Genomic DNA, 12,005 nt, shown 5'->3' with positions numbered 1-12,005 from the left:
CACACAAATATTAATATACCACATCTTCTTTATCCATTCCTCTGTTGATATTTAGGTTATGTCTATGTCTTGTCTGTTGTGATACAATGAAAACTGGGGTGTGTGTATCTTTTCAGATTATGGTTTTCTCCAGATATATGACCAAGAGTGAGACTACTGGATCATAGGAATAGCTCTGAATTTAGTTTAAGCAAGCTTCATCCTGTCTCCATAATGGCTGCACCAGTTTACAATCTTCCCAACAGTGTGTGTGTGTGTGTTGGGGCGGGGGGGTCCCTTTTCTTCACACCCCTTCCAGACTTTTGGTGAAGGTCATTCTAACTGGTGTGAGGTGATACCTCATTGTAGTTTTGATTTTTATTTCTGATAATTAGTGATGTTGACCATCATCTCATGTGTCTCTTGGCCATCTGGATTTCTTCTATGGAGAAATGTCAATTTAACTATTTTGCCCATTTTTTGATTAGGTTGTTTTTTGATATTGAGTTACGTTAATTGTTTATTTTGGAGATTAATCCCTTCTCAGCCCCTTAATTTTCAGATATGTATTCCCATTCTGTTGGTTTCCTTTTCATTTTGTTTGTGGTTTCTTTTGCTGCACAGAAGCTTTAAATTTAATTATGTCCCATCTGTTTTTTGTTTATTTGTTTGTTTGGTTTTCATTTTGATTATTCTAGGAGGTAGATCTAAGAAGATGTTGCTGCAATTTATGTTAACGAGTGTTCTTGTGTTTTCCCCTAAGAGTCTTACAGTGTCCTGTCTTGCATTTAATTCTTTGATCCTTTTTGAGTTTATTCTTATGTAGAATGTTAGAGAATTTTTTTTTAACATGTCACTGTTCAGTTTTCCCAGCACTACTTACTGAAGATACTTTTATTCATTGTATATTCTTGCAACTTTTGTTGTAGACTATTAACCAGAAACGTGAGTTTATTTGGGGGCATCTGTCCTGTTCCATTGATCTATATTTCTTTTTTTGTGCCAGTACCATACTTTTATGATTATCATAGCTTTGAAGTGTAGTCTGAAGTCAGAGAGGCTGATTCCTCCTGCTCAATTTTTCTTTCTCAGGACTGGTTTAGCTCTTTGGGGTCTTTTGTGTTTCCATGTAAATTTAAAAATTTTTTGTTCTACTTCTGTGAAAATGCCATTGGTAATTTGCTAGAGACTGCAATGAATCTGTAAATTGCCTTGGATAATATAGTCATTTTAACAATATTGATTTTTCTAAATCAAGAACCTGGTATATCCTTCCATCTGTGTCATCTTTTGATTTGTTTCATCAACATCTTATAGTTTTCAAAGTACAGGTATTTTTTCTCCTTAGGTAGGTTTATTCCTAGTTATTTTATGCTTTTTAATGTGATGGCAAATGAGATTATTTCCTTAATTTCTCTTTATGATTTTTTGTTGTTAGTGTATAGGCATATAAATGATTTCTGTGTATTAATTTTGTATTGTGCAACTTTACTGAATTCATTGGTGAAGTCTAGTAGTTTTCCAGTAGCATCTTAAATTTCTATGTATAGTATTGTGTCATCTGTAAACTGACAGTTTTACTTCTTTTCCAGTTTGGTTTTCTTTCTCTCTGATTGCCATGGCTAGGATTTCCAAAACTATATTGAACACAAGTGGCAAGTGTGAACATCCCTGTCTTGTTCCTAATCTTTGAGGGAATGGTTTCAGCTTTTAGCCATTGAGAATAATGTTAGCTGTAGGTTTGTCATATATGGCTTTAATTATGTTGAGGTATGACTCCTCTGTTTTCATTTTTTGGAAAGCTGTTATCAAAATGAATGTTGAATTTAGTCAAAAGCTATTTCTGCCTCTGTTGAGATAATCATATGATTTTTATTCTTCACTTTGTTAATGTGGCATATCACACTGATTTGTGGCTTTTGCAGAATCCTTGCATCCCTGGGGTTGATCCCACTTGATTATGGTGTATGATCCTTGTAATATATTGTTGGATTTGGTTTGCTAGTATTTTGTTGAAGATATTTACATCTATGTTTACCTGTGATATTGACCTGCAATTTTAACTTTAATTAGGTCCCATTTGTTTACTTTTCATTTACTTTAGCAGACAGATCCAAAAAATACTGCTACAATTTATGGTAAAGACTGTTCTGCCTGTTTTCCTTTAGTTTTGTAATATCTTCACTGATGTTAATTAACAAATCTATTATTTCCTCATAATTCCTAATTTCAGATTCTCAAGTCTTCTCAATCCCTCAGGTAAGTTCCAGATAATAAAATGTTGGTCCAGTGTCTATTGAAGGCCACATATGGGTAGGAAAATATGAGTGAAAAATTCACAGAACGTATAATCTGTGCCCTTCACACTCTTTGTTCATCAAATATGGAATGGCAGAGCATCCTAGACACTGAAAAATATGTAGAAAGCATTGTGTAGTTAATTAGGGATTGTTAAATTGCAAAACATGTGCATGAGGCCTAGAGATATGAAGTGTGGTCACATCAGGGAAGACTGTTGAGGTCCTAAATAAAATAAACAAAGAAAACCCAAGAGAACAGAGAAGAGAAGAGATGAATCTTTGTCAGAACATTTTACAAAATGAATATTTTGATTTAGAAAATTATCACGGAAAAATACTTGCAGACAAATTTACAAAATCTTACATACAAATTCTAAGCTGGAATATGACCTTCATTATTACAAATTGTCACATTTTCCCCAGTCAATAGGAAATTTGTCCTTGTCTCAAATCCTGTATCCTAATGACTAAGCTCTTCTCTTCAGTCATACTTCTTTCAGCTTTTGGAGAACAGAGAATGTGATTTATGTATTCATTATACCACCTTCAGTGCCAAGGAAAATGCTTTGTACATAGTAGGTCCTTCAACAAATGTTATTGGTCAAATAAAGCTTCATTGAAAATTTTCATTTCTGTGGTACATCAGTACTGTCTACAACTAGAATTGGTTGTTAATGTATTCCCTGAAAAGTTTCATACCCAGATGTCTATGAAAAAAGATACTGCTGCAGTTCTTAGTTAAACTTGTTTTATTTTTACTCTTTCTTTTGTGTTCCTAAGGCATTTTGGATACGACTCCAATACAACGTACATCACAGTTTAAAGAAATATTTATCTGTCTACTTGCTATACTAGATTATGTTTTTCTGAAGAGAATGGACTGTATTTTCTTTTCTTGGCATCTATGGAAGGAAATGTTAGATCTTAAGTATCTGTGACTCAATCTTTGTTGAAATAGAATCCTTATATATAGAAAATTGTGATAAATGAGTTATTATAATGAAACAAATTCTACCAAATGAGGAGGGAAAACTTTTAGGACTGCTTCTTTTTGCTGTGAAGACACCTCTTTAATTTGTGAAAAGTAGGAGGGAGATAGAAGACCATAAATTCTTCAGTTTTTAACATGTCCTCTAATTTTGGCAGATTTTATCAGGTCTTTTGCACATAGCTGATTTACTTTCAAGTACGAAAACAAATTCTCATAGATTTACAGGCTAAGTGAAAAAACTTTATATTTTAGTGTGAATGCTAGTAACTTTGAAGTACACGCTTATCTGAATAATCCAAGCATAAACTAACAGGAATTACTTTTTTTTTTTTTTCCTAAAGAATGCAGCAAAGAAGAGACTGGTAAGTGTTAGCAGGTAGAGAGAGGGGACCAAGAAGAAGACAACCATTTCAAGGTATAGAAGTTCATTGTTAACTTGACAGACAGTTCTAATGGACAACATTGAAATGCTTCTTTGAAACTTAGGAGCTATGCTTTACTCAGATGTGAGGATTATGTGTTTTTCAAAGTGTGGTCTGTGAGTAGGGTGACCATATTATCATCCAAACCTAACACTCTCAAGAGTCAAAGGGGGCATTCTTAATATGTTTACCACTAACATTAAGAACGGGCCTCCCTGGTGGCTCAGATGGGAAAGAACCTGCCTGCAATGCAAGAGACCTGGGTTCCATCCCCAGATTGGCAAGATTTCCTGGAGGAAGGCAGGGCAACCAACTCCAATATTCTTGCCTAGAGAATCCCCATGGGCAAAGGAGCCTGTCCTGGTGGGCTACATTCTATGGGGTTGCAAAAAGTCGGACACGACTGAACAGCTAAGCACAGCACAGCATTAAGAAGAATGCTGGGGTAATCCAGTTCAGTTGGGGTAGATCATCACCTTGAGTAGACCACTTGTAATGGTATTATCTAGGGTATTTTAAAATGTGAATTCCAAGCTCTAGTCTAATCTCACTGCATAAGACAGAATCCCTAAATCTGGACTTGGATTCTGCTTTCTAATAAGTACCCTAGATGGTACAAATGTGCATTTTTATGTTGTGGAAGTTGAAGTTGAAATGATTAGTCAAAAAGGTGAAATTCTACAACCTACCCCTTCATGCTGAGTTCACACTTGCCAGAGACAATTTTACTCCTAACAATACCTAACATGTCAGACTCATGGTTCAGTAAGATTTGAAAGATTTATGATATAAAATTTTATAATGGGGACATGTATTGACCTACAGATCCCCTATTTTATAATTATGGTCCATAAAATCAAGCTAAGATGAATTCTAGCCTTCATACAAATTTAGATGCTTATGCTATATACCACCAATGCCTCCTGGTGACACCCCCTTCTCCCGCAAAGAATATTACTCCCAATCCCTAGGATCCTCAAAACAGTAACTATACAATGGAAAAAGACGAAGTTTCTGCCCTTAAAAAATAAGGAAAAAAACATAATCTTGAAAGCAAGTATTTTAAAATCACAACTAACTGAAAATACTTCAAGATCACATTAACTTAACATACATTCCAATAGATTCAACTAAAATACCTTTCTCAGAAAATATATATTCTCAGAAAAAGTTTTTCAAAGTCTGTCACTATTGCACATATCACTCACTACAGTGATTTCTATCCTGTAAAAGGCAGAGCACAACATCAACCAGAACCCAAGAAGAATTAAATTTATATTCAACTTTTCCAAAGCATGACTCTTATTGTGCTTTTTTCTAAAGAATGCTTATCTGCCAAGAAATAAGCAAGGGCAGGAACAACCAACTATAACAAGAGGAAGGTTGTTATTTTAGCATCACTTGTGATATATGCAGATTTCTATATTTAAAATGAAAACATTAAAATTACAGCTTAAATGTTTAAGTATTATTTGACCTAAAATAAAGAAATAAATTCACCAGTTGTAGTTTCTCAAAGCTGAAATGACTGTCTCATCTAGAACAAAAAAGGAAGCATTTGTTTGATATCATTTTTGATGAATTATTAATTTTATCACAGCTAAGATGATAGCTAATATTAGAACATTGAATTATTAATTTTCAAATGTGCAATAAAAAAGCAGAATAAACATAAACTGAGAAGTGTTTTACGTATGGGTTACATTGCTTACATATTCTATTTAAGAAAAATACCAAAGGAAACAGAAGGAATTAAAAATCTTGTCAACACTTTACTGATGAATTCGTTTACTCAGTACTTTCTATGCCACTTTAAAATATAAAGCACAAATAACATTGCATACTGTCTGATAATAAATGTTATTATTGAACACTAAAGATATACATTATCCATATTGCAAATCATCTTTGTGTAGTTCCAAGCAGGATAGTTAAATTACAAAGTGCTAATAAGAGTGAGAAACATCTGTGGTCTTAAAGAATTCACCTCTAATCTTTCCAGGATTACTTTATGGAGAGATGAAAATTGTTTCTCCAGAACAGCTTCCAGTTGGTTTTTTAGCCATTATGTTTTGTCATGACAATTATTCCTGTTATTTCATAGAATAAAACTTACAGAGCCTCCGGTTTTCCTCAACTGTTTAAAGTGGTGAAGTTTCGGTCCAAAAGTAAGGATAGTATCTAAACAGCTCTGTCGCTTTAGGGACCAGTGCTATATCCTGTCAAATACCTTCCCATGAACCTCCCCTGAACTCCTGAGCCTTCAAAGCCTTAACACTCGACTTCTGAATAAGAAAGTGTTTTCTTGGTATTGGTGTCATAAGCACTCCAGCAGTGTATAACAGAATCACTGCTCAGAGCAAAGAGAAAATTATGGAAGATACAGAGGGGAGTGTAGACTGATGGATATTTTTAGGACATGATTCCCTCTCAGAAGGAAGAAACCAGTTGTTCATCCCAGAGTTCACAGGATTTAATCTGGATAAAGGGTAATTTTTTTCTATATCCATTAAAATATTTGTTTTAAATTATGCCATTTGTTATTTAGGCACATGGAACAGGGAGTACAAAAAGGAAGACAGCTTCACAGTGGGTAGTTTTTTTTTTTTTTTCTTTTCAGTGATGTAGGACTCCAGGTAATAAATAATGACTTACAGCTTTTCTAATTTAGATAAAAATTATTTTAGCCAGATATGCTTTTGTGATAATATTCAAATCAATAATTTTAATCACTTTTTATACTTCACTATTGCTATACATCCCCTACTGAAGGTTCTATGTAACCTGTTAGATTATTTTATCATTTATTCTATCTTGTAATTAAAACATATGCTTTATATATTATAACACATATTAAGTGACAAGCTAATAATCCAGTTCATATATTAAAGGAGAATTAGCTTTTGCTTTCTAAGCCTTCTTACTCTCATCAACTCCGTAAAATATTATATATGCATCTGTTTTATTTAAGATTAAATAACTTGCCCAATATGGCATAACTGGTAAGAAGCTGAGTTAAAATTCAAACGTGTATCTGTGTGGATTTAAATATTTTTTCAGGTAATATATCTCCCTTTTGAAAATTCACAATATATGTTAAATTTTTAAATTGTCTGAAAACTCAATATTGTGTAAGTTAACCTAGCACGTGCTGCATTGTCTTTACATAATTCACTAAGTCCTTTGTAAAAACCCCTGAGCTCTGTACTATTACTACTTTTACTCCAAAGGGGAATGAGACTTGAGAAGTGAAGTAAATTTCTGGTCACTAAGAGAACTGGGCTTTGAGCTCAGAATGGTGACTCTCAGCTGTGGTTGGGTATTATACTCATGTGATAGACTATATTGATATAGGCATGTATAACACAACATTCTAAACTGAAAATATTGAAAATTATAGTCAAGAGACTAACGGGTACTGTGGCTCCTGGAGTCATCAGGAAGAAGAGATTTCAGGTGCATCCTTAAACAGAAAGGAGAATTGAATCAACTCCCTTCTAGAGTATGCTGGGTGCTCCCTTCTCCTTGAAAAGACTCATCTTTGAGTCTCAGATCATCTGATTGTCTCACCCAATATCCCTCCATGTTACAGGTATGTTTGTTGTTTGTTTTTTTTTTTAACAGATGACATAGGTTCCTCTCTCTTTTTGCTTAAAGGTTTAATTTGTAAGGTTGTTGTCATTTTACCCAATAACACTCCTGACATAATTTCTGAGGATTTCAGTATCCACATAGTCATAGATGATCTTACTCATACCCTGGCCTCTCTATTCCTTGACCGTCTCTCTACCACTGACTTTGGCCTCTGGTGTTTTTCAGTTACCCACTCCTAATGTCCTATGTTATATCTTGCTCTTACCTATAACTCAGCTGTTTCTATAATCAGTTCAAACCCTCTCATTCTTGCAGAACCATGGCATAGTCTTAGAGCTAGTTTCTCAGCTCTAACAGTTCTTCAGACACAACCATCACACCATGTTTTCATTTTTCCTCACTCCCCTAAATCCTAACATATTATCATATGCAACTGAATTCCATAACCATTATCATAAAAATTCCCTTATATATACCCTCATTTTCTTTGCCCTCTTTTCTCCTCCTGCCACTTACTTGACAATTCCTCGATCTTAATTTAAACTCAGGTGAGCCCTTAATGTTGTCAGGCAGTCACACTCCTTTCCTCTAGCGCTTTCATTCTCTCACATTCCTAAATGACTATTTATGACCTTTGCCTCTTTGCTCCATTTCCAACAACTCATCCCCCATCATCACTCACATGGATAACAGCCTTGCTTCCCTATTTTAGTGTGAAATCTGAGCAATCAGAAAAGTACTTCCTGGGACTCCCACTGTGATATTTATTCACTCACTACCTACTCAGTCTTTCCTCTTCTTTCTATGCTCTTGGCTAAGGCCAAACCATTAGATCTCATACCTTCTTGTATAATGAAGGATCTCACACCAAAAATTCTCTATTTTATATGCTTATTATATTATATATATTCCATTTGGTCTAATGTGTCACTTAAGGCCAGTGTTTCCTTATTGATTTTTCTGACTGGATGATTTGTTTATTGATGTAATTGGTGTATTTAAGTCCCTTACTATTATTGTGATACCATCAATTTCTCCTTGTATATCTGAGACATGTATATCTGAGATAAGAAGGATACAATAAAATGATCAAGGAATCAGTCCAACAAGATATAAAAGAAATGTAACTATATAACATTATAATATTATGACATTATTGTATATATAACAATATAACATACCAAACATAGAAATCTCTGAATACATAAAACAAATACTAATGGAAATATAGGAAGAAATTGACAGCATCTCTCCCCTTTTTAATCATGAATGTTTTTCTCCATTCTGGATCATTTCTAACAAAATACAAACATGCATTTAATTGCCCCACATTTTGTCTAAAAAATAAATGCTTCTTTTTATTTTGCCCTCCAACAACTAGTCCGTTTCTCTATTTTCCTTTACAGCAAAATTCACCAAAGAGATGTCTATATTCACTTTCTCCAGTGTTTTACTCTTTTTCTTTGAACCCACTGCAATCAGGCTTTTACACTCACCTTTCTAACAGAATTGAACAGCAATGACCTTCAAATCTAAATCTGACAGCTGATTTTTAGACTTTATTTTATTGAACCTATCTCTGTCAGTAGGCATAATATTTTCCTTGAAAGACTTTCTTCATTTGACTTCCAGAGCATCATATCTACTAGTTTCTTTTTTTTTCTAACTCAGTAGTTGCTTTTCTTCTATTTACTATGTTGATTTTTCATCTTCAAGACTTCTTTTTTAAACGTCTATTTGTTTCCATCTAAACTTTAGTGACTTTCTGAAGACTTATGGCTTCTAATACTATAAATAGGCTATATATCACCAAATGTTTATGTCCATCCAAGACCTTTCCAATGTATTACAACTCAATAAATCCAGCTGCATAGTAGATACCTGTCCTTAAATATCTAATAAGCAAATCAATTTTAACACATCCAAATACAGTTCTTCATCATCTCCCAGAAGTCTTGATCTGCACCTTTTTAAATCTCTAAGTATTTAGTTCTTCCTATTACCTAGGACAGATATCTTAAAATTGATCTTGATTTCTCCTTTTCTTCTCAGTCCACATTAAATCAGAAAGCATATCTTATTAGCACTATATTTAAAATAGATCCAGGTCACAGTCAGCCCTATTCTTAAGATTCTAGTCTCATCCCTATCTGTTCTCACACATATTATCTCAGTAACCTTCAAATTGTTTTTCCTTCCTTTGTGCTTTTTTCCTATGGTAGAAATGGCTGTATTTATGTGTATGTTTTACTTGAAAGTAAATGCCCAAACAAGGTCAAAATTTCCCAGATCTATAGCATATAGGTGGAGTCATGTGGATAATTCTAGCCAATACAATGCAAGGTTGTTAATTGTGCAGAACTCATTTTTTATGTTCTCTTTTCCTTCTCCAGAAACCATGAAGATGTTTGCAGAAGACCGTTAGATGACAAGGTGGAAAGAATACTGATCCCTGTGTCACTAAATAGAAGAGAGAGATCAAGAAATCTACCCATTCAGAAACATCCACACTGGGATTTGTTATGACAAATGCATATTTTATTAAGTCCCTGAGATTTTGGGATTCTTTGTTACCACAGTTATACTATCTTAGACATTAGATAGTACAGCCTGCTGCTGCTGCTGCTAAGTCACGTCAGTCGTGTCCAATTCTGTGCGACCCCATAGACAGCAGCCCACCAGGCTCCACCGTCCCTGGGATTCTCCAAGCAAGAACACGAGTGGGTTGCCATTTCCTGCTCCAATAGTGCATCCTATTCTCCACCAAATCTGTCAGAATGAACCTAATAAAACATAGGTCAAATGAAATCACTCTTTTCCTCACTTACTTAATGCAGTCACACAGGCTTCCTAACTATTCCTGGAATGCACCAACCACTGCTTCGTTGCAGGCCTTTTACTCCCTTTTTCCTGTGCCTGGAGTGCTCTGCGGATAATTCTTTGTATGTCTATTCCCTTATCTCTTTAGTCAATCTCTTAGTGAAACTTTCCTTGACCTACTTATTTAAAATGGAATCTAACTTTCACTCTGACATCTTATGTTGCCCTTACTCTTAAGAATTTTCTCCAGAGGAATTGTTACTATGTCACATACTCAATTCTTTGTTGGGTCTGACTCCTAGCACTTATAAGTGTGTCTAGAACATTCCAGGAACCCAGTAAACATTTGTTAAAGAATGACTTAGCTCAACTAACTCATTACATTTTTCATCTTTTCAAGCATTCAACATATATTAGTTCAAAACATGTGGGGTTCTCTGGCCTAGATAACCCTAACCCACTCACATATACATCTTATCCTTTTGAAGGTGAAGTCGCTCAGTCATGTCCGACTCTTTGCGACCCTGTGGACTGTAACCTACTAGGCTTCTCCGTCCTTGGGATTCTCCAAGCAAGAATACTGGAGTGGATTGCCATTTCCTTCTCCAGGGGATCTTCCCGACCCAGGGATCAAACCCGGGTCTCCTGCATTGGAGGCAGACGCTTTAACCTCTGAGCCACCAGGGAAGCCTCATCCTTTTAACATACCTTTAGTACAGGTATCAATTTAGGTATCATTTCCTAAAGCCAGAACCCCAGTTTCTTTCTGTTGATGCCTCCCTTCCATTACCTATTATGCTCTGTTTATCTGTTATCACACAAGTTTTCCTGTGGTATTATAAAGTCACTCACCTAGAGCTAGACATCCTGGAGTCAGAAGTCAAGTGGGCCTTAGAAAGCGTCACTATGAAAAAACCTAGTGGAGGTGATGGAATTCCAGCTGAGCTATTTCAAGTCATAAAAGATGATGCTGTTAAAGTGGTGTACTCAATATGCCAACAAATTTAGAAAACTCAGCAGCAGCCACAGGACTGGAAAAGGTCAGTTTTCATTCTAATCCCAAAGAAAGGCAATGCCAAACAATGATCAAAACTACTGCACAATTGCACTCATCATACATGCTAGAAAAGTAATGCCCAAAATTCTTCAAGCAAGGCTCCAAAAGTATGTGAACCAAGAACTTCCAGATGTCCAACTGGATTTAGAAAAGGCAGAGGAATGAGAGATCAAATTGCCAACATCCGTTGGATCATTGAAAAATCAAGAGAGTTCCAGAAAGACATCTACTTCTGCTTTATTGACTATGCCAAAGCCTTTGACTGTGCAGATCACAGCAAATTGTGAAAAATTCTTGAAGAGATAGGAATACCAGACCACCTTACCTGTCTCCTGAGAAATCTGTATGCAGTTCAAGAAGCAACAATTAGAACTGAACAAGGAACATGGACTGCTTCCATATTGGGAATGGAGTATGTCAAGGCTGTATACTGTCACTCTGCTTATTTAACCTAATGGCAGAGTACATCATGCAAAATGCCAGGCTGGATGAAGTACAAGCTGGAATCAAGATTGCTGGGAGAAATATCAATAACCTCAGATATGTAGATATCACCAACCCTATGGCAGAAAGCAAAGAGGAACTAAGGAGCCTCTTGATGAAATTGAGAGAGTGAAAAAGCTGGGTTAAAACTCAACATTCAGAAAACTAAGATCATGGCATCCAGTCCCATCACTTCATGGCAAATAGATGGGGAAACAATGGAAACAGCAACAGATTATTTGAGGTGGGGGGGCTCCAAAATCCCTGCAGATGGCGACTGCAGCCATGAAACTAAAAGACACTTGTTCCTTGGAAGAAAAGCTATGACCAACCTAGACAGCATATTAAAAAGCAGAGAC

General features: G+C 35.4%; 1 long non-coding RNA gene across 1 annotated transcript; it reads left to right on the top strand.

The window, feature by feature from the left end:
• Window positions 1-3,609: 3,609 nt before the first annotated feature.
• Window positions 3,610-10,054, top strand: LOC138433980 (uncharacterized). The gene is made up of 4 exons (XR_011254558.2): window positions 3,610-3,685; window positions 6,241-6,285; window positions 7,093-7,284; window positions 9,680-10,054. It is a non-coding gene; the product is annotated as an uncharacterized lncRNA (long non-coding RNA).
• Window positions 10,055-12,005: the final 1,951 nt, after the last annotated feature.

The sequence above is a fragment of the Ovis canadensis genome, chromosome 2, assembly GCF_042477335.2.
Source record: "Ovis canadensis isolate MfBH-ARS-UI-01 breed Bighorn chromosome 2, ARS-UI_OviCan_v2, whole genome shotgun sequence".
Lineage (NCBI taxonomy): Eukaryota > Metazoa > Chordata > Mammalia > Artiodactyla > Bovidae > Ovis > Ovis canadensis.
This window is presented reverse-complemented; position numbering and strand designations above follow the sequence as displayed.